Source organism: Arvicanthis niloticus, chromosome 9, assembly GCF_011762505.2.
Source record: "Arvicanthis niloticus isolate mArvNil1 chromosome 9, mArvNil1.pat.X, whole genome shotgun sequence".
Taxonomy (NCBI): Eukaryota; Metazoa; Chordata; class Mammalia; order Rodentia; family Muridae; genus Arvicanthis; species Arvicanthis niloticus.
Window position 1 is genome coordinate 81,393,620 of NC_047666.1, and position 27,345 is coordinate 81,420,964.

The 27,345-nt window shown below is 42.1% G+C and overlaps 1 protein-coding gene and 1 long non-coding RNA gene across 6 annotated transcripts in view; one reads left to right on the forward strand and one right to left on the reverse strand.

Annotated features, from left to right (window-relative positions):
* Positions 1–27,345, reverse strand: part of Sox5 (SRY-box transcription factor 5) — a 943,910-nt gene that overhangs the window by 648,164 nt on the left and 268,401 nt on the right. The window lies entirely within an intron of this gene.
* Positions 22,709–26,642, forward strand: LOC143443591 (uncharacterized). Its single transcript, XR_013112725.1, has 2 exons — positions 22,709–22,856; positions 23,988–26,642. It is a non-coding gene; the product is annotated as an uncharacterized LOC143443591 (long non-coding RNA).

Here is a 27,345-nt window from a genome sequence, read left to right on the forward strand (position 1 = left end):
ATTTGGTTATGAAAGTGATGAGAGGAAGAGAGAGATAAAGGCTAGAAGAAGTCTTTAAGAATTGAATGATGCACACATAATACATAGATATTTAATTGTTTCTTTAACTTTCTGACATTATAGTGTAATTACATCATTTCCCTTCTTCCTCCCATATACTCCTTTCTGCTCTCTTCCAAATCCATGGATTCTCTTTTCACTCACTGTCGTTAAATACATATATGTATATACATGTACAAGAGAAACTCATGCCTGGCACAGGAAGCCTAGCCAGCTACACAGGGCTCATGAATTCATACGTCTTGGAGGAGAACCTACATGTTCCTAAACCAGCATAATTCTTAACTACATTATAAATGCATGTCCTTATTTGTACCCACAGATAGGTATAGTCCTCACCCCCATCAATGAAACCTCTCTGTGCATTTATCTTTGAATATGTGAACACAAAAATTCCCAACAAGGTGATAACTGATTCCATTAAAGAACAAGAAAGGTGTATAGAGATGGAAATGGTAGGAAGGTGGTGAAGGGTTTAAACCGGTGGTTACATCATTAGGTCATGATCCTCATAAGCTCTGAAACCAGTGTTATAGAGGGCAGCATCCAGAAGTCAGGATCCAGAAGGCAGCATCCAGAGGGCAGCATCCAGAAGGCAGGATCTAGAGGGCAGCATCCAGAAGGCAGGATCTAGAGGGCAGCATCCAGAAGGCAGGATCCAGAAGGCAGTATCCAGAAGGCAAGATCCAGAGGGCAGTATCCAGAGGGCAGCATCCAGAAGGCAGGATCCAGAGGGCAGCATCCAGAAGGCAGCATCCAGAGGGCAGGATCCAGAAGGCAGCATCCAGAAGGCAGCATCCAGAGGGCAGGATCCAGAGGGCAGCATCCAGAGGGCAAGATCCAGAGGGCAGCATCCAGAAGGCAGGGTCCAGAAGGCAGCATCCAGAAGGCAGGATCCAGAGGGCAGCATCCAGAAGACAGGCTCCAGAGGGCAGGATCCAGAGGGCAGCATCCAGAATTTGTACGTTCTTTAACTCTTACTATTTTTTTCACAGCTTACGAATGACCAAGGCAAACTTAAATGCAGGTGATGGCTGGGAAAATCTGCTATGCAAATCACAGCTGCCGAAAACAGGCCGGGAGGGCAGCATCACCAGATTTACCACTGGACAATTCCAGAATAAACTCATGAAAGCATGGGAGCCAGTGACCTTCCCATGTACACTTCAAGTCCACCAAAAATGTCAAACAACTTTAGTTCCTCTAGGGTTTTCCCTGACTACCAAACCAGAACAAAGCCTCTAGATAAGGTTGTATCACAGTCTATATAAAAACACAAAACGCCACACAGAGACCACTACATTGATGCCTGAAATTTTAAAAAGAATGTACAGTGTTTTTATATATTTTTTTAAGTGAAAGATACATGGTCATTCAAAGTAAGCTGATGTGAGATGCAAAAGAATGGTTTTAAACATGGAGGTGGGTCAGCTTGGGGACATCCCTTCATTTGTCATTCTTAGAATCATTTCTCTGTCACTAACTGTCCTAAAGGAAGATAGGACACCAAGCCTGGCCCATTCACATGCAGTCTCTTAAGGACTCTGCTCAGTAGTTCACACTTTCTTTCCTTTGGTGGAAAGAGGCTCTTAATTTTAAATAATTGCTGACAAATGCAGCCACTCTTGAGCAGCTCTGATTAAACTCCTGACTCAGTTTGTCATCCTACATTTTTAAAGTATTAAACTAACTCTTCTATTACTTCTAAGTCAACATTTCTAAGAAATGGAAAACCTTAGTCAAAGACCTGAACATAAGCTACCGTTTTCCACCAGTGTTGTTAATGCATTTTGTTCTGGGTTCCTCAATTGAAACACACTAGTAAAGTTCTCCAGGTGAATTACATGCACGTGTACTTAAAACATTCAGAAAATAAGGCTAATAATCTCATGTTAATCCCAGATGTGTATGTGATGCATGGAGACCCTCCAGCATTGTCAGACGTGTCTATAATTTCCTGTTGAGCAAAACATCATAATGGGTGAAGCCCATTTGGTTTTAACATTCTCTCAGAATTTTTCCCACTGCACTTTTATCGAAGACATTCTGTTGAGTTAGTAAGACTAAGCTGGAGGTAGATCAAAAGGAAATTTCCCTCAAGAGAAAAGATGATCTATAACCATTTATAAAAGATCCTGAAAGAGGTCTGGAATGATGGCTCAGCAGTTACAAGCACTGGCTGCTCTTCCAGAGGACAGTGCCCAGTTCCCATGAAGTGGCTACCAATGGAGCTGCCATATGTAATTCCAGTTCCAGAGGATCTAACGCCCTCTTCTGGCCTCCTAGGGCACTGCACCTACATGGTGCCCAACACACACATAAAATAAAAGTAAACCTTTAAAGATCCTGAAATAAAGCATAATAGAAGTTTTAAAGAAAACCTGAAACTTTATGCCATGCAGAAAATATCACACAAGTTAATACTTAAGAAGCAAAAAATGTAGATGCATAGAATGGACTTTCCAGACGGCATATCTCCTGAGGATCCTAGAAGGAACTGTGCGACGAGGCAGACAATTACACACGTGTGCAGGATCAGGAGCCCGAATGTGAACAACTGGTGGCGGGGGGGGGGGGGGGGGTGTACGTTCATTCTCCTTCATTTTCAGATAATAACTGAGGTTTGGATTTCAGAAGGTCATTGGATAAAGCTGTGGTCTTCCAATCCCGTTAATTATTATGTTTTCAGAGTAATGCACATGTCACACCACAGGTGGAAGACCTTTTAAAATCAACATCAATCATATTCAGTATTTTGTTTCAGTGAGGCTTTTTTTTTAAAAGCACCACCCACATAAAAATGTAAAAGTGTGCTGCGCAGAGGTCTCATTAACGTTGCACAATTTAGAGGGTGGATTTGTCAACAAAATAGCTCATTCTCAGAGGCCATTGAACCCTGAATTGATAAAATGCTGAAAAAAAAAAACCCTGTATATCGCAGGACAATCTTTAATTACCCAGAATTCACTTGACAATTTGCAGTATATTGGGATTATTTTCCTTTTCAAGCCATAAAGCATTTCATGTTTCTGCATTAGGGTAACCAAAGGGTAGTCCTGGGCAGCAAGGCATGGTTAGGGGTGGGGTGTGGAACAGGGGCGGGGCAGGGGCATGGGTGGTATGCGGTTAAAACAAAGGGGTTGGTTATTTGCAGGTAGAAGAAGAAGACATCAAAAGCACCAGAAACCCCAAAGAATCGCAAATCATTAACTGGCTGCAGTGGTTAAAGCAAATAACTATAAATGTCATGACTGTTGAAAGAATTCGAACTCAAGAGGAGATGAAAAAACAGAGCTAGCCAATGGTGTGGCCGCAGCCTTCTCCGTGCTTCTCCACAAACACTGGGTTTGATGTGCCCGTGGGAAACTGCTTTGTCCTGTTGTTTGTGGTGGCCGTCTCTGCACACTGTTGTTCAACTCGGGCTTTTTCCTGACTGCGGTTAATTTGTTAAAAAGGGTGTTTTAACATGAAGCATTTTAAACACGCATAAATAAAATATCCATCATTTTCTGCGTCTCAAATTATTTCGCTCCCAGTCAATCTTGTGGCAGCGTCTCACAGCCTTTATCACATTTCTTTGACAAAAAGCCTGCTTGGAAGAATGCTTAGTTTATTTTATCATGTTTCATTTTCAGTGTGCAAAATTTTACAAGTATCTGGAACTATGCAACCTAATTTTTAAACGCAGATTAATTTAATTTTCAATACTTACAACATACTTCTCCTACCTAAACTATGTGTTACCACTAGGGAATAAAGTTTAAAAGCATTTACACAGTGATTTTGAAGTTTGTTTATTGTGCAACTAACCTATGATTGCTTAACAATGTCCCTACAATGAAACTCAAGCTAACCTAACCAGGGCCTGTCTTGGTGAGAAACACACCTGACCCAGCTCTTCCCCTACCCCATTATCCCCACTCCCACCTGGACCACAGCCATTGGTTGATCTTTGAGGCCACGCCCACCTGGACCACAGCCATTGGTTGATCTTCAAGGTCACGCCCACCTCAATTCTTTATTAGTTTCAACAATCTACAATGCTTTCTTGAACAGTATACTTTGGATGTTCTAGAATCGCTTTGGGTATATGCTCATGAATCTTGCATTTTTCCCTTAGCTAATATTAATTATACTAATATTTTTCACTTTTACCCCATTCAGATTTTATCCAGTGACATCTGTGATTTTCCATCTACTTAGTGGCAAGTGCTGACAATTATTTAGCAAACAGGGGCATTCTCCTGTGTAATATCCTCTACCACTGCTACTACTGCTATTATGTGTGTACGTGCACACATGTTAGCATGTACGTGTGCGTGTGCGTGTGTGTGTGTGTGTGTTGGCATTCATGTGTCAGATTTGATAAGAGTACACATCTGTACATAGGCATGTAGATATTAAAAGAAGATACTGAGTAATCTCCTCAGTGACCCCCCATTTATATTCATTGATGAAGTGCCATTCTCTGAACCCAGAGCTTCCCTGGAGACCTCATCTTTGCCTCTGAGACGACAAGTGGCCACCATGCCTGCCTAGCTTTTATATGGTTTCTGGGGATCTGAACTCCAGACTTAACACTCTCAAGGCAAGTGCTTTACCAATGAAGCCATCCTCTCGCCCCAGAACACTTTTCCATAGTTGGAGATTAAGCTGAAGCACCATTGGATCTCTTTCCTTGCCTGCTGCACGATGGGTTGTATCAAATGTGGATCCTGAGTCACGGTTGTTAACTGTAGGTGTTTCGTAAGTTAAGCCTGGCACCCCTTGCTCTCTTTCTTAATTCTTTTTTAGACATTTCTGACAACTGAAAAGTAAAGCAGGCTGTGCGTTGTTGCCTCTCTGGCTTCGTGAACTCTTCTCCGCACCGGGACGTATCCCCAGATTACTCTCTTACAGTCTTGGGTAGTAGACTTAGTGTTTTGCTTTTATACTCGGGCTGTGCCCAGGCTGCCCTGAACTCTTGGCTCAGGAGATTCTCCTAACTCAGCCTCTGAGGTTTTTTGAGATCAAGGACTCAGGCAGTAATAATGACTTTTTTCTGCATGACAGGAGGCAGAAGCTACTTTCAGTTTCCAAAACAGATACTAAGTTTTCACACTTTACATGTCTTTCATAGCTTTGGAATCTTAGCTTGTCATAAACTTTTATTTCTACATGACTGGCTCGTTGCATCTATAAATGTAGTCTATCTCATCACTTACCTTGGCTCGGGAAAACATTACACTACCAGGCTGGAGAGATGGCTCAGTGGTTAAGAGTTAATGATTCACGAGGACCAGAGTTCAGATCCCAGACCCATGCGGCAACCTCAGCACCCTGCAAAGGGCTGGGACTCCAGCTCCAAGAGATCTGAACTTCATGTGCGACCAATAAAACAAAATCTTAAACAGGGAAAAGATTATACCATAGCTCTCCTATTGCTAGAAACAAACCAATTGATACTGATAATACAAACATACAGTTAATTCTGTGACTATCTGCATTTGCCTTGGGCGACTCTTTAATTAACACATCCTTTACCAGCAGTGTAATCCTAAGGAGTTTGTCATGCTTTACTGTATTGGCGGAATTTCTAGGAAAAAAAAAATAGTAACAGTGGATAGCAAGGTGATTCCAAGGAGTCACTCCTTGTTTTTGATCACTAAAGGAAAGCTGACAACATGTGACTAAACAATCTGTGTTTGCTAGAGATCTTTTCCATATCATAATAAGAAGTCCCCCCCACCCAACCTAATCTACAAACAGTTTTAAAGATAGAAGGCATAGAAGCAACATTTTACTAAGAATTTGTGCTTAGTTTCTTGAAATGGTTATCTGATGAGCACTTTCTTCTGTGTCACACTTCCCACTAGCAAGCAAGGCTTGGGTTTCTGAAATAGTGAGACTGGGTCACAACAAAGTATTCTTTGTGTGTGTTGCTCAGTTCATTTTGCTGCCTGGGTTTTGAGGATTTTTCCCGTTTGTTATCCTGAGAACAGCGGTCCTGTAAGTGTCCTTTCTCATACTGTTCTTGTCAATTTTGATGTCTAGGTTCCATCATCCCTTATCAGATCATCAGAGGTGACCCTTCCTCTACTTTGTGAAGCCGCTTAGCTTAAGATAACTCACCTTCCCCTTGTGTCTGCCTAGGGGGTTATTTGGATTCAAAACTTATCCTGTAGGTCAGTTCCAGATCCCTGCAGTGGATTCTCCCTCTGGTTATGGAATTCCCTGGCTGTTTCTTTCTAGGGCACCTCACTGCCTTATACTTCTCTGGGATTTTTTTTTTTTTTTTCCTTTTCGAGACAGGGTTTCTCTGTGCAGTCCTGGCTGTCCTGGAACTCACTCTGTAGACCGGGCTGGCCTTGAACTCAGAAATCTGCCTGCCTCTGCCTCCCAAGTGCTGGGATTAAAGGCGTGCGCCACCGCCTGATATTTTCTTTATTTACATTTCAAATGTTATCCCCTTTCCTGGTTACCCCTCCTTGAAACCCCCATCCCATCCCCTTCCCCTGCTTCTATGAGAGTGTTCCCCCCCCCACTCCCACCTCCCCTCCCTGGCATTCCCCTACACTGGGGCATTGAGCCTTTACAGGACCACAGGTCTCTCCTCCCATTGATGCCTAACAAGGCCATCCTCTGCTATATATGTGGCTGGAGCCATGGGTCCCTCCATGTGTACTCTTTGGTCAGTGATTTAGTCCCTGGGAGCTCTGGGGGGTCAGGTTAGTTGTTCCTATGGGGTTGCAAACTCCTTCAGCTCCTTAGTCCTTTCTCTAACTCCTCCACTGGGACCCCATGCTCAGTCCAGTGGCTAGCTGTGAGCATCTGCCTCTGTATTTGTCAGGCTCTGGCAGAGCCTCTCAGGAGACAGCTATATCAGGCTCCTGTCAGAAAGCACTTCTTGGTATCCACAATTGTGTCTGGGTTTGGTGACTGTATATCGGATGGATCTCCAGGTGCGGCAGTCTCTAGATGGCCTTTCCTTTAGTTTCTGCTCCACACTTTGTCTCTATATTTCATCCCTTGAGTATTTTGTTCCCTTTTCTAAGAAGGACGAAGCATCCACTCCGGTCTTTCTTCCTCTTGAGCTTCATGTGCTCCATGAGTTGTATCTTGGGTATTCCACGCTCCTTGCCTAATATCCACTTATGAGTGAGTATATACCGTGTGTATATACTCCTTTGTGACTGGGTTACCTCACTCAGGATGATATTTTCTAGAGCCATCCATTTGCCTGTGAATTTCATGAATTCTTTGTTTTTAATAGCTGAGTAGTACTCCACTGTGTAAATGTACCACATTTTCTGTATCCATTCCTCTGTTGAAGGACATCTGGGTTCTTTCCAGCTTCTGGCTATTATAAATAAAGCTTCTATGAGCATAGTAGAGCATGTATCCTTGTTATATGTTGGAACATCTTTTGGGTATAAGCCCAGGAGTGGTATAGCTGGGTCCTCAGGTATTACTATATCCACTTTTCTGAGAAACTGCCAGACTGATTTCCAAAGTGGTTGTACCAGCTTGCAATTTCATCAACAATGGAGGAGTGTCCCTCTTTCTCCACATCCTCACCGCATCTGCTGTCACCTGAGTTTTTGACCTTAGCCATTCTGATTGGTGTGAGGTGGAATCTCAGGGTTGCTTTGATTTGCATTTCCCTGATGACTAAGGATGTTGAACATTTCTTTAGGTGCTTCTCAGCTATTTGATATTCCTTAGTTAAGAATTCTTTGTTTAGCTATGTACCCCATTTTTAATAGGGTTGTTTGATTCTCTAGAGTCTAACTCTTCTTGAGTTCTTAGTATATATAAGATATTAGCCCCCTATTGGATGTAGGATTGGTAAAGATCTTTTCCCAATCTGTTGAGTGCCATTTTGTCTGTCTACCTCTTCCTATCTTCTGTAAAGCCAGCAGCCTTGGTCCTGGTGCTGATCTTTGAAGGGCTGTTGACTTGCCTGCACAGTCTCAGAGGTTTGGGGAAATTATTTATTGCTCCTAGTAATTTTAGTCTTCCCTGTTAAGTGATAAGCAGTTGGAGCTGTCTAGTGTGAATTCTAGGGCAAGGGGAATCAGGCCTGGGTCCACTACAAAGGCAGCAAGCTCTCTTAACCAGTGAGCTGTCTTTCCAGCCCCCATCTTCTATTTCAATAATTTTGTTCATGATTTAATGTCTTTGTTTTACTATTTTAACTTTGGTGTTGTTTTTGTTGTTTGGTTAGGGATTGAATCCCTTGTAGCCTATGATAGCCTTGGACCTACTGTGTATCTGAGGCTGACCTTGAACTCCTGATGCTCTGGCATCCACCTCTTATGTTCTGGGGTTGCAGAGTTGTACTAATGCATGTGGCTCCTGATCTGTTTAAAAATAGTATCCACTAGTTGACATGTAATATTTCTATGAGTTTGAAAGTCATAATGTAGTAACCTCTGCATGCGTTCAACATATAACAGTCAAATCAGGAGAATGAAAATTTTTACTAACATATCTGTTCTCAGTGTTGGGATAACAACTTCTTGAGATTAATTGTAGGCCTATTAATTTTTCCTGCCTCTTTTCTTTTACAATATATTTATTTAGGTCAATAAACCTGCTAATAGGTACTTCCTTTACATGTCCTAAAACTGCGTGTTGGCTATTCATACCAAAAGTTAAAGTTTTACCATTTCTATTTTGACTTATCTTTAACTGTACAACGTTATTTCTAGATCCTTTTGTGTTAATCATTTGAGTCGTGACTTCATTCTCATGGTGTTTCAAATCCTTGAAAATGATGGGGGGCTGCTCTATTAAACCCCATTTATTCACTTACGCTTAAGTAACTGTCCCACGTGGGCTTGAGAATCATATCAGTTTCAGTTATGTGCAGGGCTCTTCCAGGCTCACAAGGTCAGGCTCCTTAGCCTGGCCTCCCCATTGTGACCCTCTCCATCTTTTCCCATTTGTTTTATTCTATTAACTGCTAAGAGAACTGAGTTAGTGCTATCGCTCCAGTCTGTTTGTCTATTCGCTCCATTGTTCTGCCAATTTTTCCTTAATTTATCCCGAGGTCATGGTATTAGGGGCATTTAGATTTAATAACGTTCTCTCTTCCTACTGAAAGGAAGCCTCAATCACTCACAAAGTGGCTCGATCTCCGCTAGCACTCGGGGCTTTAAAGTCTATTGTGCCTGGTGGACTGCATCTGGTCATCTGCAGAGGATTCGCACAGTGTTTTGTTCTTCGCAGTTGTTTACCCCTTTTACCTGAGGAGCCTGAGACACACTTGGTGAGCAATGAACCCAACAGTGTGGCCAATCTCTCTCCAAAGTCAAGTCTGCGTCTCTTGAGAGGATTCTTACAGTCAACTCAGGCTCACGAGAAAAACCGGCTAGGAAGAATTTCCCACAGTTCCTCATTGCAATTATTCTTACATAGCTGAAATTCTTGCTCCTCTAACTTTCTAAGGTAACACAATGCTTAAAGAATAAACCCTGACACTGCTGCTGTTGCCAAGAGGTCCTTGCTGACAAGAACCTGGTGTGGCTGTTCCCTGGGGGTTCTGCCAGCACCTGACCAATACAGATGCGGATGCTCACAGTCAACCATCAGACTGAGCTCAGGGGTACCCCTGTAGGGGAGCTGGCAGAAGGACTGGAGTGGAGGAGGATTGCAACTCCATAGAAAGAACAATGTTGGCTGGCCAGATCACCTAGGGCTCCCAAGGACTAGACAACCCACCAAGAAGTGTATCCATGGCTCCAGGTACATATATAGCAAAGGGTGGCTTTGTCTGACATCAGTGGGAAAGGAGGTCCTTGGTCCTGTGGGGGTTGTGGATGGGTAACCAGGAAGGGGATATAATTTGAGATGTAAACAAATGGAATGATTAATAAAAAATTAATAATAATAAAAAAGAATATTTACTTCAGAAAAGCACTCCTCACCACAAACTGCAGTACTCAACCTCTCTCATATAAACATAGGAAAACATGTCTGAGAATCCTTAATCTGAGGAAGTTTCAGTATCTATCACAGTTCATAAACTTTTTAAAGATACATTTAAGTTTTTAATTGTCTGTATGTGTGTCTACATCCGGGTATGGCCATGTGTGTGCAGTTTCTAGGAAGCCCAGATGAGCATTTGTCTCACGTATACACAGCAAGGTGTCTCTTCGAAGCTTTGCCTTTTGCCTCTGTCATAGACATATACACCAGGAGCCTGTGGGTGCCTGTCTAATGCACGCAGCTCAGACAGCCCAGAAGAGGCTGGCTGCCAGGATGCGAGGAGTTCAAGATTTCTAAGTGGATGCATGAACTCTACTAAGAAGGAAAAGTCATCCTAACGATGCCCAGGAGAAGCAGCTGAAGAAGTAAGAACTGGGCTGCCTCATCTCTACGTGGACAAAGATACACGTAGTGTGTTAACAAGCAGAAAGAAACACAGGTAAAATTTCAGGAACTAACTTTTACATTTCTCAAATTCAAAATTAAATCACACATATTAAAAATGTTTATAAGAGGCTGGAGAGACAGCTTGGTTAAGGGCATTTGCTGTTCATGCAAAGGATCCAGCACCCACATCAGGTGGCCCACAACCACCAGTAACTCCAGCTCCAGGTGAACCAGTGCCCTCTTCTGGCCTCTATGAGTGCAGCACACACAGAAACAGGCACATACAGACATGCAACATACACAGAATTAGTAACTAAAAACATAAACATGCACACATACATGTAATATATATATATATATATATATATATATATATATATATATATAAAATAACTAAAACATGTTTTTAAATGTTTATAAATTATGATGAAGGAAACTAAATGTTCTCAAGATTAATGGAACACAGCCAACTGATATATTTACTTTCAGCTAGGTTATATTAATTTTTAAATGCTTGCAGAGCATGTGTCTGTGTGTCTGTGAGAATTAGTGTATAGAAGGCACTCACAATGTGACTCAAACTTGTCTTAGTAAACATAATATTACGAATATTTTCATGTGATTGAAATCATTATTCAAAACTTCTTTATTAGTTATATAATTTCTTACCATATAAGTACACTCAAAATTTATCTAACCATTGTTTTATTATATAGTTAATTCCAAATTCTTCCCGTTACCAACCTATGAAAACAAAGATACTTATATAAATGTCATCTGTTCCTTATATTATTTCCTTACGTTCCAGATTCTAAGTCTAAGATCATGACAGGTAGACCCTAGGATTTATTCTTAGTTCTGCCCATGAGAACTCTCCCAAACCCACCTTCCCCAGCAAGAACTCCCTTGTCTTCTTCCTCTGCAGCTTGGTTTGGTCAGGTGATGATGTCCTAGCCAATAAAGGTGAAGAGTAGAGCACGTGGAAACTTCCAGATGAAGTCGTTCTGAGAGGGAACATGCTTTTTTTCTTGGTGTATTTCCTCTAAGCATGAATATGGTTTTATCTTACTGGGGCCTGGCATCTTCCCTCACCGTGGTTTTTGCCATCAAATGTCCCTGTCCCTGCTGTCACCTACAAGATGGCTATTTGGCAAAAGGGCCATAAAAAACTTTTCAACTCTAGGTTTATGGTCAAACTTTCATTCCTGACCCAGAGAACATTCTGGATTTTTTCAAAAATACAAACAAACATTTCATAAATGCATGCCCAGATGCCCACAAACTGTTTCTGCCAGAAAATTGGAAAATATTTGTTTGGCCTCAGCAAAATTGCTTTTCTTGTTGTATGTGTTTACAGAAACATACCCTGGAATATTTAACAGTCTATGGAAATTTTTCTAAAGTGTGTGACAGACCCATTGTGACCTGAAATGTTTCTTTTGCAACAACAACAAAAAAGTACCAACAAATATTTTACAAAACTGTTTGTCAATGGAGAATAAAAGCTCTCTGAACCTCAAAAAATGAGTCTCATTAAACAAGAGAAAGGGCTTGATTCTCTTACCTGCATTTTAGTAGAGAAATACTACCTTTCTGACATTCATGTTCAAAACAAAGTGCTAGCCATTGCCCAGATACAAAAGACAATGCACCACAAGTTTTACATGTATGGACTTCATATATTATTACTTCTAAAGTAAAAATGAAAGATGCCATACCGATTTCTATTTCTGTGATGTAGCAAATATAGCAACTGATTTTCCAAAGGTCTGGAATATGTTTTATAAATGTACCCTGTTCAGTTTCAAAGTCCTGTAGACAGGATAGTGTCAACAGCAAGAGGGATGGAGGGAAGATAAAAGTAGACCATTAACACTGCACTGTGCCATTTATAAATATATGGATATATGACTCTTGGAAGTAGGAGTTGACTATAGTTTTGCAAAAATAATTTATATTTATACATGTAAATTTATGCTTATGTAAATTTAGATATACAAACATAATAAAATTACGGTTCATGCAGGAAGAGGCACTATCTTGCCATTTTAAAGCCCCTAGAATCAAGAGAAAATGTCTATGCACATGTAGGAACAGCTCAGCTTTTCCCCACAGTTGGTTATGTCTAATGTCATGAAAACAGCAGATGAGTGTTTTAGCACAGGCTAGACCAGGTCAGACTCTTGCTCCTGAAATGATTTAAAGAACATCTTCATGTATCTTCTTGAGTCCCTTCCGTGAATCTATTCAAATGCTAAAGAGCAATGGTGAACATAGGGGGAATTCACACACACTCATGAACACTCATGCACATTCACACACATTCACACACACACACACACTCACAGACATTCACACACACACATAGTCATGCACATTCACGCAGACTCATGCGCATTCATGTACATTCACACATATTTACACATATTCACACACACATTCACTCAGATTTACACACTCACACATACACAATTCACACACTTTGCTGTATACACCACGACTGCCCTGCCACTGTCCTTAGTGATGTCCAGCATCCCTATTCAATCTCTGTATGTGTGTCTGTCTCTCTTTGTGTGTGAGAGTGTGTGTGTGTCTTCAGGTAGATATGCACATAGATGCATGTGTGGAAAACTAGGGGTCAACTTTAGCTACCACTCCCAGCTTACCTCCATTGAGGGAGCACTTCTCATTGACCTGGGCCTCACCCATTAGGCTAGGCTGGCGAGCCATGGACCCTGGGTCTGGGTGTCTCCTCTCAAGCCCTAGGACTACAAGCACATGCCACCCCATTTCACATATGGTTCTGGGGATCAACCTTAAGCCATCATACAGAAGAGGCAAGCACTTGACCACTGTCTCTCCAGCCCCTCTTATACCATCTTGATGTCTAGAACTGGCCTTGTTGCTCATCTCCCCAGGTTAGACCAAAAAGAAAAGGCCATTGCCCAGCAGTTGAGATTCCTAAGAACCCAACTTATAAAAGCAAGGCCCCCTGGCATGGTGAACCCATGCTGAAACTATCCATGTTGTTCTGGCTGCTGGTTGGTGGTTTTCATGCCAGATCAATGGCCCTGGTGTAGTGTCCCCAGAGGCCACCAAGATGACACAGAGAACCCGTGTTGCTTCCTTGGATGACAGCTTTCTCTACCACAAAGTTCTGCAAAATGACACCCGTCATCCCTGCAAACACAGGATGGAGAAATGACAGGACTGAGCCAAAACAGAGGCTGCCAATCTGTAGTCTTCCAATTAAAATATAGTTCTTTGATAAACATGTGGCTCCAAATCCCACCCCCCCCACAATGCACTTTTGCTCAGTTCAATGAAATGTAACATTAGCCGAAGATAACAGATGAGCAAGGTGCAATTTACCCCAAAATGAAACAATATTTGCCTCAGCGTGTCTTTAGGTGAGATTCACTGGGTACAGTAATTTCTCCCACAAGAGGGAGCTGGTATTTATATATATTTTTTTGTTGTTGTTGTTGCAGGACTTGAGAATAAATTGTTATAAATTTTTTGAAATGTTTACTAATGTCAGCATCTTTATGTCAGGTTAAGTTTGAAAAAGAATCAGATTTCATTTAGCATATTATGTAAGACAACAGGATGCCAAGAGATTAGACAGATAGAAGAAATTATTAAATTTTTCCTGTGTCTACTATGACTTGGGTTTTTTATCATATGTAAGAATGGCCATGTCACTGTCACAGTTTGGAAGAAAATTCCATTAAATTTGTAGAAGTATTCGTTGTGTCAAAGTGTCTAGGATTATCATAAGTGCTACAACCTAAATTTAATTACATAGCAGGAGAAATAGAATTTCAGTCACCACTTTCTCAGGAAAGGGGATTGTATAAAACAATAGTTTTCTCTGCACTCACTGGAAAGGAAAATCCTTTGGTTTGGGACCCTTTTCACCAAGCCCTACTCCCAGCCCCGGGAAAGCCTTAGGTGGTAGGGCAGGGAGTGAAGAAATGAGAGGTTAATACTGCTGTTCTTCTGGAAGTCCAAGCTGACCATTAAATCATTGTTTTTCTCCCCACTAGGGACAGGGAACCTAATGGACCTAAAGTCAATTCCTTATAAATGACATAAAAATATATTCATTTTATGAACTAATGTGCCATGGTGCAATCCTATTTATACCCTCTGCTTTCAAAAGGAAAGACAGACCCATTTCTGACAGTAAAAGCTTACTCCATCATGCCATGGACAGGTTACAGAGCTTACTGGGTCACACTATGAACGGGCTGTAGAACACACTAACCTCTGAAGCCCAAACCAGGAAGAGACTAGGGCAGCAAAGCCATTCCCGGGGAGACCTTGTACAGGAGCTGGCACGATGGTGTTGGGAGCCCACTCTGGAGCTAGCTCAGGGAGCCTCCCTGAGGTTACTCATTCTCTGAGCAGGCTTGGAATATCTCCAGGTCATCATCCTGCCCAGGACATGTACTTTATGAAGACCTGAATGCCTTAACTATAGCATGAGGAGAATTAAAAAACAAACAGAACTTCCATTTAATAGTCAGTTCTATAATGATTTTCAGAACTGGGGGTAAGGGGAGAAGTCAAAAGGTATGAAGGTTCATTGATACACAAAGGAACACAGTAGGAGGTCCAGCAGAGGCCAGGGACTCTGGGGCCTGAAAGACATTTATTTCATTTATTAAATATAGAAAGTAAAAAAAAAAAAAAAAAAGAACATAAAAGAGAGGGCAATTTTGGTAGTATTTTTTTTAACATACTGAGTAAATAGTTGAGCAAATTCTATGTGTCCAGAATGGTGCCCAAACTAAAGGTACTGCATATTTAACTTTTAAAAACTATCGTTATCATGAGGAAAGTAAAATACTTATTAAAAACACTTCAACTTAACCAATAACCTTAATTTGTCAATAATTCTTCCTTCCATCTTAAGTGTTTTAACAATGCCAAATGGAAAGTAAGCTTGTTAAATTCCATGTGGGAGTCAGCTGCGGGGGTGGGCGGGGGACAAGGTGGGGGGAGGAGGGGAAATGTAACTGCAAGCAGAAAGATCTTTCCTCTGAGAACAATGTAACCTGGCTGACTTTTCCATTGTGCAAGGTACAAAGATAAATAGTCAGAGACTAATAAATAAGAAAAGCAACTTTAAAATAGATGTTTCCGAGCAAATTCTAGCAACAGGTCAGTATGAGATGCGCCGGTTGATTTTTCTGGTTTAGAATCCATATAGTGATTTTTAAAAAATTAAAAAGATAACTCGCTGTTGTTTTTTTTTATTCCATTTGCCAAGCAGAGTCATTTATTCCCTATTAGATAAAGTATAATAGACTGTACAGAAAGGGTCACTGGCCTGCCATTTAATGATATTGCCAGCCCTGATCTGCATTTTTCCCGGCAATGTCCCTCAACACAGAATAAATGGCTGATCTCCTCACAATAACAGCTGATTTCTATTTATTAAGCTAAAAAGGTCACCATTTTCTACGGCTGGGCCGCCCTGCACTATTGATAATTTTATGCATAAACAAATGGAAAATTTGTGCCACATAAATATGCATTAGCAATTACTTTTTACGCTTGCCGCATGCAAATGTGCACCTCGCAGGCTCTGGTCGCTTTTGTTTTTAGCTCTTGGACACAGAAACAAAAGAGCACAATACACAATTTTCAAATTGCCAATCAATAAGCAATGCAAATTCTGAGGTAAATGGCATAAAAAAAAAAACTTGCTCAGAGACAACAGGACAAAAGTGAGGGTGTGGAGAGGGAGGTCTTTTTATAGGATTTTTTTATTCCTTTCCTGTTTATAATATAAAGGCTAAAGTCCTCTTGACACAGACCAGCCAGCAAGGCTGCTCCTAGAGCCCATGCCAGATGGGCAAGTAGAGAATGCACACATGTTGAGTAAACACACAGCATACCCCAAAAAGGGGCTGGGGTGAAACCGTGCTCCTATGTGGCATTTCAGAGGCACCACCTGCTCAGATTTCTGTTCAGCTCTAGAGACTCATAGAAGTTCGAATTTTAGGGATTTTTAGGAATTAGGAGCTATAGACAGACGTCAAGATTTGGTCCCCTCTGAGCTCTGCAGTGACGTTTTGTTTGCTCATTTGTTTTTCTCCTAATGTCAACAATATCCTCAGCAAAGGGGAAGGTCAAAAAACTGAGATGTGAGGCTGGAGTGATGGCCTAGGGGTTAAGAGGGTTTAATGTGCAATCATGGGGGCCAGAGTTCCGACACCAGCACCTACATAACCAGTTAGGTGCTCCTGCAAATGCCTGTCTGAGCTATCCAACATGCTATTCTGGCTTCTGGATATGAACACACACACACACACACACCACACACACACACAGAGAGAGAGAGAGAGAGAGAGAGAGAGAGAGAGAGAGAGAGAGAGAGAGAGAGAGAGATACAGAGAGAGAAAGAGAGAGAGAGAGAGAAGCAATAAGATAAACACACCTGGCAGAGGGAAGATGTATTACCTAAGCCAAACAACACACAGTGAAAGGGTAAGCCAAGAGCAGGCCAACTGGTCTACCAACAGTGCTAACATGCCTGCGTTTTCACACTGATTTCACTGCTTCAGCGGCAAGGATTCTGTGGGTTTTCTATGCTGCTAGTGATACTTGTACTTCAAGGGGCAGAGGCTCAGGGAGGTTGTGAGACTCAGCAGCTCATGGAGTGAGATCTTGACTCACAACCTTGAGGCTTGTACCTCCAACAGTCCAGCATCTAATGGGGCCATCTGGGAGCTCCCTCAGAACACGTCCATATAGACCCAACTGCGACAGCTCTTTCCAAATGCGTTGATGGCTTTGACTTTGCATAAATAAGCCAAAATGTATTTGAAAAATACATTCAGGGTTTCTGCAAGTTTCTTTAATGAACTTATTAAAATACTTTAGCTACTGTAAAATATACAGATACTAATTTGTGTGTTATATGGATGTACCTTCATGCATTAATGCAAGCCCACTGAGAACAGACCAGGGTTTTCATAATCATGTGAGGACAGAAAAATATTTTGTGATCTTCATCATGATCTTAATATGATTAAATCTTCTACTGTCTCACAGGATTAGAGAGGCTTCATCACAACCTGGGAAATTGTTTTGATCCCACATGCAAATCTAAAGGTAGTGCTGGAGAAGTTGGGCCTAGCTTAGAGCAGAATAAGGATCCTGAAAGCCTATCTTCATTAGAGAAGGCCGTAGAGCTTGGGGAAGTATTTCCTCTCTGGTGCTATCGGTGATAGAAAGCCAATGGGGTTGTGGCTGGTGAGGTGGCTCAGTCAGGAAGCACTTTCCTTGCAAGCTCCAAGACACAGTTTTGATCCACAGAGCCCAGATAAAAAGTTGAGCATAGTAGTACATGCTCATAATTCCACATGTTGGGTTGTCAGGGCCCTGGCTAGCCAGTCTAAACTATTTGGCAAGTTCCAGGCCAGAAACAAATGATAATGTCTCAAATGAATAGATAGATAGATAGATAGATAGATAGATAGATAGATAGATAGATAGACAATAGTGCATGTCTGAGAACCAACAGTTGATGTGTTCTCTTCCTTCCACACACCTTTACACACACCCAAATAAATACTGATAGGGATATGGGTAATGTAGTGATTTCATGTAAATAAGGAAAAGACAGCCCCCTAGAGAGAGCACAGAGCATGCATGAATACACATGAAGGTCCCAAAGGACTTGACAGTTTACTAATTTATGAAAGTATTCTTTCCAATCCTACACTAATTTCCTTTCTCTTAGTTGCCTTGGCTTCTAGTGTTGTTTCAGTTAGGGTTTCTGTTGCTCTGACAAAACACCATGGCCAAAAGGCAAGTTGGGTAGAAAAGGGTTTATTCTGTTTATACTTCCACACTGTGGTTCATCACTGGAGGAGCCAGGACAGGAACTCACACAGGGCAAGAACCTGGAGGCAGCTGGGGATGCAGAGGCCAGGAAGAGGTACTGTTTACTGGCTTGGTCATCATGGCTTGCTTAGCCTGCTTTCTTATAGAATCTAGAACCACTTCCTCAGAAATGGCACCACCCAGAATGGACTGGGCCCTAACCGCCAATCACTAACTGAGAAAATGCCCTATGGCACAGTGTTATGGAGGCATTTTCCCAATTGAGGTTCCCTCCATTCAGATAACTCTATCCTGCGTTGGGATGACAGAAAGTCGCTGGCACAAGTGTCTTCCTGCTCCATGTGTCTTCTTCATCTGGTCCTCAGAGTTGCACATATAGAAGTTCGAATATGACTAATCTGACTATAGACAAACATGAACTCATTTGCCAGCCTCCTGGTACAGGAGGAGGTTTCTGTGACAGCCACACCCTGTCCCATCTCTCACTCTCCATACAAGGTAGATTCCATCCTAAAACGATGACTATTACAACTGAAGGGAACTTCATCCAAAACTTAGACCAGAAGTAAATAGGAGGTGTGAGGCAAACCACCCTTCCCCCCTCCCCCCGTAGTGTATCTCCCACAGCGCTGCAATCTAACATTTTCTTGCATTTACCAACTCCCAGTTCTTTCTCCCTTCCTTCACTACCAGCCCCTCTCCCCTTACTGAGGAGTCTGATGCATACTGAGAACATGTTCGACCGCTGAGCTGCACACCCATCCCCAATCTCAAGTTCATATCAAGAATGTCTGAGTAATTCAGAAAGTCATGGAGAAATGGAAAATTCTAGGGAGATGTTCTTATGGGGAGCAGAAGGTGCCACTGTCTCACTGGAGCCTCTTGAGTTGACCATATGGGACAAATGTCTTGGCATTCACCTTAAGGATCTGATTATCAGGAGAATAGATAAAGTTATAAAAGTGTATGCATGGGTATAGGTAGGTCTCTGCTATAGAACGATGTTTCTTTAAAAAAAAAAAAAGAACAACAGAAAATTACAAATATATTCAAAACTAGAGAGGACAAGATACCAAAAGCACCCATGAAACCTCTAGAATTTCAACATTCCATGGACTTGTAATGTTATAGTCTCTCTCCTCTCTGCCCAGCCTCAGGCATCTCAGGGTTCATCTCCTACCAGTTGGGTCCACAATTGTGCCACCTTCTCCCCAGGGACTGGGAACTCCTGTTTCCTCCTGGGAGGATTTTAGGTGCTGGAGACATCATTCTGGTCCTGGCATCAGGCTGCTCTCGTACAATTCACTACTGTCAATGGGCAGTGGTTTCTCCATAATCCACAGAACAACCAGAATGGCACCATTGAACTTCTTATAATCCATCATTTGATACCTTATTCATAGCTTCCCTGGGAATAGGTCACATTGTCATAGGGGAACCTTCCCACAGCATGCTGACCCAATGAGCCATGCTCCTGTTCACCACCACCAAAATGCTTCCATAGCCAAGTACCCCACACGGCACACAGTGATCTTATTCCACATTCTTTGTCAGTTATGTGTCAAGGATTTTCCTTTTGTATTGATTTGTCCAACGATTTGTCTTTTGTAATGATTACTCCATGGCTCCAGAAATTGTGCTTTGGTGACCAAGTTTATGAAAACTGCCTTAGCCTATTTGCAGGAGGAGGGAGGTGGCAAACAAGCTTATGTCTTAGACAAGATGAGTCTAACCTGTTTACGTTTCTTTATCCTATCAAAAGACATCCTTCTAATTTTATGAGACACCAACACACACACACACACACGCATACACACACACACTTACATCATAAAGATGATGGATGATGGGTAGCCTGTGGCTCCCATAAAATTACATTTTGAAAATGTATGTGTTGATGAATTAAAACTATAGATTAAAAGTCTCTGAATCAGACCCATGCTTAATAATTAACAGAAAAGGATAAAAGTGATATTTATGGTTTTATCTTATCTAAAACTCTTGAATAATTATGCAAAAATAATATTACCAGGTGAAGATGAACTTACCAAGTTTGAGTTATAATCTGTAGAGAAATTTTAAAATATAAAAAGGCCTTCAGGTAGAAATGATACACCTAAATCCACAAGACAGAACTTTAACCTGCTTTGATATAAAGCGCTACTATAGAAACAGCAAAGACAAAAGAAAAGATTTACTTAAAGGATAATTCGAGAACTAATTTAAAAAATAATTTTAAGTGAGTGGAAAGATGGCTCGGCAGTTAAGAGCACTGGCTGCTCTTCTAGAGGACCTGGGTTCAATTCCCAGCACCAACATGGTAGCTCACAACCATCTATGACTCTAATTCCAAGGGATCTATCTGTCTGTCTATTCTGGCCTCTGTGGGTATTGTATATGTATTATACACAGACAGACATTCAGGCAAAACACCTATATACATAAAGTAAAAATTTAAATTGTCATTATCATCATCATCAGAATGTGTGAGTATATGTGTTTAGGTACATTTGCAGGGAATGGGGCCTGGGGTTGGTAATTGCAGCTACTGGTGAATGTTGAATACCAGGTTAGGTTTAGGTGTGTGTGAGTACATGTATGTGTGTGTTTAGGCACAGTTGTGGTGGCTTGCTTAACTGTGAGCGTATAGATGAGTATGGGTGGATGGCAGAAGACAATCTGGTCTTTTCTCAGATCATCTACTTGTGTCTTTCCTCTCGCTGGTAGGTTCTCACAAGGTAGGCTAGGCTGGCCGGCCTGAGAGCCAGAACATCTATTGGACTTTGCCTTCCCACCCACATTGCTAGGGTGGCGGCTGTGGCTGCTGTCGATTGAATTCCGTTCCTCACACTTACACAAGCAGTTTGCTGTTTGCATCGTCTCCCCAGATACTTTTTTTTTTAAACAGAAATGTGGATTTCGGTGATTCCAAACTACACAGAATCATCAGCAATACTGATGTGAGGACAAGTGGTTCAGAGCTGAGGCAGGAGACTGAGGCAGGGGACGCTGAGCTCACACAGTCGGTCACTTGCCCCTTGATAATTTCTGTGTCTAAGGATCTCTGACAAAATCTCTTAATCGAACTATCTCTCAGTTTCCTCGATTTCAAGTCACTGAAAGCCATCCAGACATACTCCAAGGAAACTTAGGCTAGGAAACAGAGAGCAGAGGCAGGGCCATGTGGCCTAGAGGTGGGGTAGGCTCCCTACAAATGGGAAGGCTATGGGCTGCCCAGCATTTAAGATCTATCCTAGCTGGAGATTCTTCTATTGATATGTATATTCACATCTATGTTATCATAGGCAGGAAGCTGGCTGCTGGATATGCTGCTATGCACTGGGGGATGGAGATCTGTGGCCTCACTGATCAGTCAGACCAGTCTGCTTAGCAAATGCCAGGCCACTGAAAGACTGTCTCAACAAAAACAAAGCAGAGAAAAATGGATAGACATCACCTGCAGAAAGATATTTGAGGTTGTCTTCTGCCCCACAGACAATCAGTTCTCACATGCATGCACTCACACAGGCACAAACACACACACACTCATATGTGTGCACTCACACACACAAACACACTTATATGCATGCATTAACACACACAAACACACACTCACATGTGTTCACTCACACACACAAACACGCACTAACATGTGTTCACTCACTCACGCAATAATAAACACATTCATATTTGTGCACTCACATGCATGTACTCACATGTACTCATGCCCACACACATATACATGGACTCTCTCACACACATTTCCACATGCATGTACTCCACTCACATGCACTCATACATACACACACATACATGCATTCTCTTACACACATTTCCACAAAGGTTATAACTTTAGGTGAAGGGAGGATGGTCATTTATTTTTTACCTATAGAAAAAACTGATACAACTCACCAAGTATCTTTAGAAGAACATACAGTGTCTTCAAATAAGCAAGACACAATTAAAGAAGCAGTGTTAAGACTTCACTAACTTTCCTCCCTTTTAGGAATGTCAGTTTTCAGTGCATCGTTACCGCTTGGAGACTGTGAAAATATGAACAAAGTACTTGTGTGTCAGCCGCAAAGCCTCTCCTCCACTCCTTCTGTCAAGGTGACTGGCAACTCCACACTTGCCAACTAAGAGCACAGGCAAGCCAGCTCCAAAAAAGGTGACCTCAGATCCCTGTATGCAACACCCTGGGGTTCCTCCAGTTATTTCAAAGACTGCTCTAACATTTTTAAGGCATTCTCAAAATAAAATCATTTTCTGTGTTTTTTTCCCTTGTCTGAATACTCTTCAGGCCCTTAGGCATCCACAGAGCCCACACTTCCTCCTGGTCTCACTCCCAGCCTTTATTTCAGGTCTAGCAGACTCCACCCCTCTCCTCCAAATTAAAAAACAAACCCATAGAGAGGATGATGACCTGATCCCAGGTCACCTCTTCTGCTTGCTGTAATCGGTGACCGATCACACACAGAAGGAAAGAACTGGCAAGAAGGGAAATCTGAAATTTGTCAAAGCATAGAACAAGCAGCTTCCTTCTAGAAATATGTGATTATCAGTGTTATGTCACAGTAAGTGCTTCCTCACTCATGGATAAAATAGTGTTTTCTACTTTTGTCTGTTGTGTATGTGTGTGTGTGTGCGTGTGTGTGTGTCCATGTGCCTTAGTGTGTGAGTGTTCATGTGCATTTGTGTGCATGCACATATGTTAGTGTGTGTGTGTATTAGTATTGTGAGGGTGTTATGAGTTTTTGTGTGAGTGTGTATATGCATGCATGTGTGTGCATATGTATGGTACTCTGTGTGTGTGCACTTATGTACATACATGGTTGTGAGTGTGTGTGTGTGTGTGTGTGTGTGTGTGTGTGCACGTGCAAGTATGTGCAACCCAGAGACAGATGACAGGTGTCTTCCTCTACTGCTTCCTGTTTTCTTTGAGACAGGGTCTCTCACTGAATCCTCTGGTGAGCTCCAGGGATCCACCTGTGTCTGTTGACTTAGTTCTGGGTTTATATTGTCCAGCCTGGCTTTTTAAGTAAGTGTTGAGATATGAATTCAGGTCCTAATGCTAGCATGACAATTACTTTACAGACTTCTAACATGGAATTTAGAATAGCATTGTACAACTGAACATGATTTTAGGCTCCTTGGGGAAATTTTAGGTGATACCTAACAGTCTTTTAGAATTAATTAACTAATTTATGTGCTTTATCTTCATATACTAGTATGTGTGTGTGTGTGTGTGTGTGTGTGTGTGTGTATCACATGTGTGAGTTACAGGCAGTTGAGAGCTGTTATGTAGGTCCTGGGAATTGAACCTGAGCCCTCCAGAAGAGCAGTCAGTGCTCTTCTTAATGGCTAAGCCCTCTCTCCAGACCCCTCTAACAGCAAGCCTTATATAAGGAGCAGGCAGGTCTCAGAATGTGAGCACCCTAAGTAGGGCATGCTTCTCAACATCCCCAGGGCACAGCTTCTACAACAAAGAACTCTCCAAAATGTAGGGAGGATTGCAGCTCAGAAACCCTAGACAGACAATGCTTTCATTTAGGCCATCTGGTTTTGACTCTTACTTTTGTTACATAATCATAGTAATGCTTTCGGAGTGTGGCATTTCCAGGGTGCTAATGACTGCCTTGGCACAAGGCGATCAGCTCGTGCCTCCTTGCTAATTCCACTCAACGCCCCATGCCTCCTCTTTGCAGTTCGAGGATACACTGAGCCGTGGTTCAAGTGACAGAGGTCACCATTACCGAGATAAATGGATCATGAAATCACTCGTCGTGGTATTTATCCACCCTTTGCGGAGAAGAATGTTAAAAAATAAAGCAAGCCAACAGGGATGGCCGGAATCATCCATGTCAACAATATGAAATGGAAATGGAAATTTATCTGTGAGGAAAGGAGTGACCTCTGACCTTCTGCTATGTAGAGTAGCCATCAAAATCTCCACAACAATGCAACCCCATCCTTAGCAGTATATTTAGGGTTCCACTTACACACTGTTAGTGAGAAGAATCGTAATTAATGGCGCCTTCTTCCTGGAGAAAGCTGCTAATGCTCTTGCCCAGTTCACATTGCTCAGTGAAGCTGTGTTCTCATCGGCTTCCTGTAGATGGAGCCCAGGCTACCCCTGTTTTCTTCATACCAGTTCTAACATCAAGCAAAGAAAAGCCCTGACTGTTGGCAGCTGCCTTGGCAAACATCCATCTGCCTCTGTGGGGCTCTGTGGGGCCTGCATCTCTCAATGTTTCTCTCTGTGGGGCCTGCTTAGTGTGGAGACCGGCCAGCCCCTGAATAAGGCTTCAGGGATTTGAAATCTAGTTAATTATCTCTTTAAGGGTCTAAGGAAAGCTACAAGCGCCCACTTGAAAAAAATACAAATGTCTATGTGGCTAGACAATTTTTGGTTCACTTTGCTAGTTCCTGATGTTCCTGAGAATAAAGGCATATGTGTACTTTCCTCAGGACTTTCTCCCAAGGGCAGTATGTAGCTAAAGCAGGAGAATCCTGTCAAGAATCTCTCCTGATAGTACAGGGCAGGTCTGTCTGGATCAGAAGCACAGAGTCTCTCTGAGGGCACAGTGACGCTGCACTCTGGTCCAATAGAGAAGGCTGGGCTCCCAATCTGGGTTTCTCACCCATTGAGGGTAAACTCTCACTATTTTATTTGTGATGGAAGAACTGGGGTAGGCTTGCTAATACTTTGACTGCCACTCTTTCTCTGAGTAAAAAAAGTTCCTGATCTGGAAGTTTATAGTCTCCTAGTAGTATCTAAGAAACTTCAACAAACTGTATCAGTTTAACCTAGGGCAAAAAATATCTCCAACCCTTCACAGACAATATGATTAATAAACCATTTATACAAGATGGTATTTTATCTACACATGCAAGCCAGAACAGTCAGGCATATGTTGTTTATTTGTTTGTTTGTTTTTATCCTAGGCTCTAATACCTACAGATACTTTTGAAATGATACTGTTTATTTTTGCAATTGTTTCAACAACAACAATGATACACATTTGGTTTCCAACCATACAGGGTGAGTTATCCCAGAGGCTTAAGAAAATGTGTTTTAGATTTGAGACATTTTCAGTTTTTTTTAAAAATATTTTTGCATATAAAATGAGGTATCTTGGGAATGGGAACCAAGTCAAAAAAGCAAACACTGTTCATGTGTCAAGTGTCTCTTACACACATAGCTCAGGTGATTTTATGTCATAGATTTAGTGCACTTGGGTTTAGGCCACAGCTCAGTAACTGAAAGGAGATGTGGGATTTCTTGCTTATAGTTTTGTGTTGACACTCTGAAAGCTTTAGATTCGGGTGCACTTATAATTTCTGATTTTCTGATTTGGGGTTCTCAAGCTATCCTCACAGTGGCCGGCATGAGAACCTCCTATGAGCAAGACACATTGTTAGCAGTTTCACTTCTGAAACCCAGAAGCTTCTGATACCTCAGTTGTAAGACCTCTCGTTCACCAGGACAGGACTCTGGTTAGTTAAACAACATGACCAAGACCTAACAGCAGGGTGCTGGAGGCCTGACATGCAGCCAACGACTTCTCTGCTTTTCCCTCTGAGCCACACAGTCCAATTGTCCCAAAGTTACATAAATGACGAGACAAGTTACTTAAAGAACAGTGTAACAGAGCTCCCTGGAACTATGATGGGGTGTAGGTAGAGTGTTTGAGAGCAAGGAAGGGCCTCGGCTTCCCCTGGAGGCCAATGATAACTTCCCAGACAAAACCTGAACCAAAGTAATGCCAACAGGATGGCTCTCGGCAGAGCAGCTGAGAGGAGGCCTTGGCTGGTTCCTAACTTTCACATGAGGAAATAGAAGTTCAGGTGCAAGGTCATGGTCAAACAGCTGTTCTAAGAGCCTTGCTGGCCCCACCCAGTATCCCCCACTTGGTATCCAGCAACAGACAATGCTCAACGATGCCTACTATGCAGGCTGTTTTACTACTCTTCTTCTCGTGTTTTAAAAATACAGTGTACTTGGGTGTTGTCTGCTGGAAGAGATACAGTGTAATACATTTTTGTATTATCATCTCTCTCTCAGACTTGTGACAGCACACCACAGGGTAGTGAAAGGGTTAATAAATTGCTGGGACATGCAAATGTTATTTTTGGCTGGATTTTATTGAAGGGTTTGTCATGATTATAGACAAAGTTCCAACAAGGTCAACATCTATGATCCAAAGGCATGAGCAGGTAAGCTGAAGAGAGATCAAGCAAATTGTTTAAATGCTGCAGGAAAGGTAATTCTCACGGCTGTCTCTGCGACCAGGCTAACTTCCATTAACATAGTTAGAAACTCTCGGGTATGAGGAAAATTACTATAACTTCAGATATTACTCTAAGGAGCCATTGCCGAGGAATAGGAATGAAGAGATGTCGACAAATCTGCTGATGCTCACCGTTTCCACAAACACGTGCACAGAGGAGCAGAAAACTTCGGAAGCCGTGCCCAGTATGAGGGGCTACGTTCAGCAGCAAAGCTTCCCAAGTTACTAAAGCTATGTCATCAGGGAAGTTCTGGAAGATGTTTGGTATGGCTTCTAGACAACGTTTAGAATCCAGAGGCAACCTGACAAAGAACAAATCCGATGAGTGTTGAGGATTTCCTTACAGGTTACCACTACTGAGACATCAGCACATGCTGCAGCGCCTAAATACCTCAGTGGGTGTTGGGGAGGAATGGGAGTGGACATGCCGTGATCCCGTCCTTATAATGATGCCCGGCCTGCCTAGCAAATATTAAGACAACTTTAAAACAGAGCTAAGCATAGTCACCGTCCATATCCACCCAAAAGACACCGACTGGGGCACATGATGGGCCCCCAGGAAATCCAAGCCCTAGAAGAAAGTGAAGCCCAGAAAAGAGAGGATGGTGTGCTAAAAGCTGTTTGTACTCCAAGCACAGCTAATCCGCTTCCTCCCAGAGACCAACATGAGTACTTGGGGCACAGGACAGCAAGATTCGTGATAGCCTGGGTGACGGCTTAGGTGTGAAATAGCTTACAAACTGGAACTCGAGCATGAAGCTCAAATAAAAAT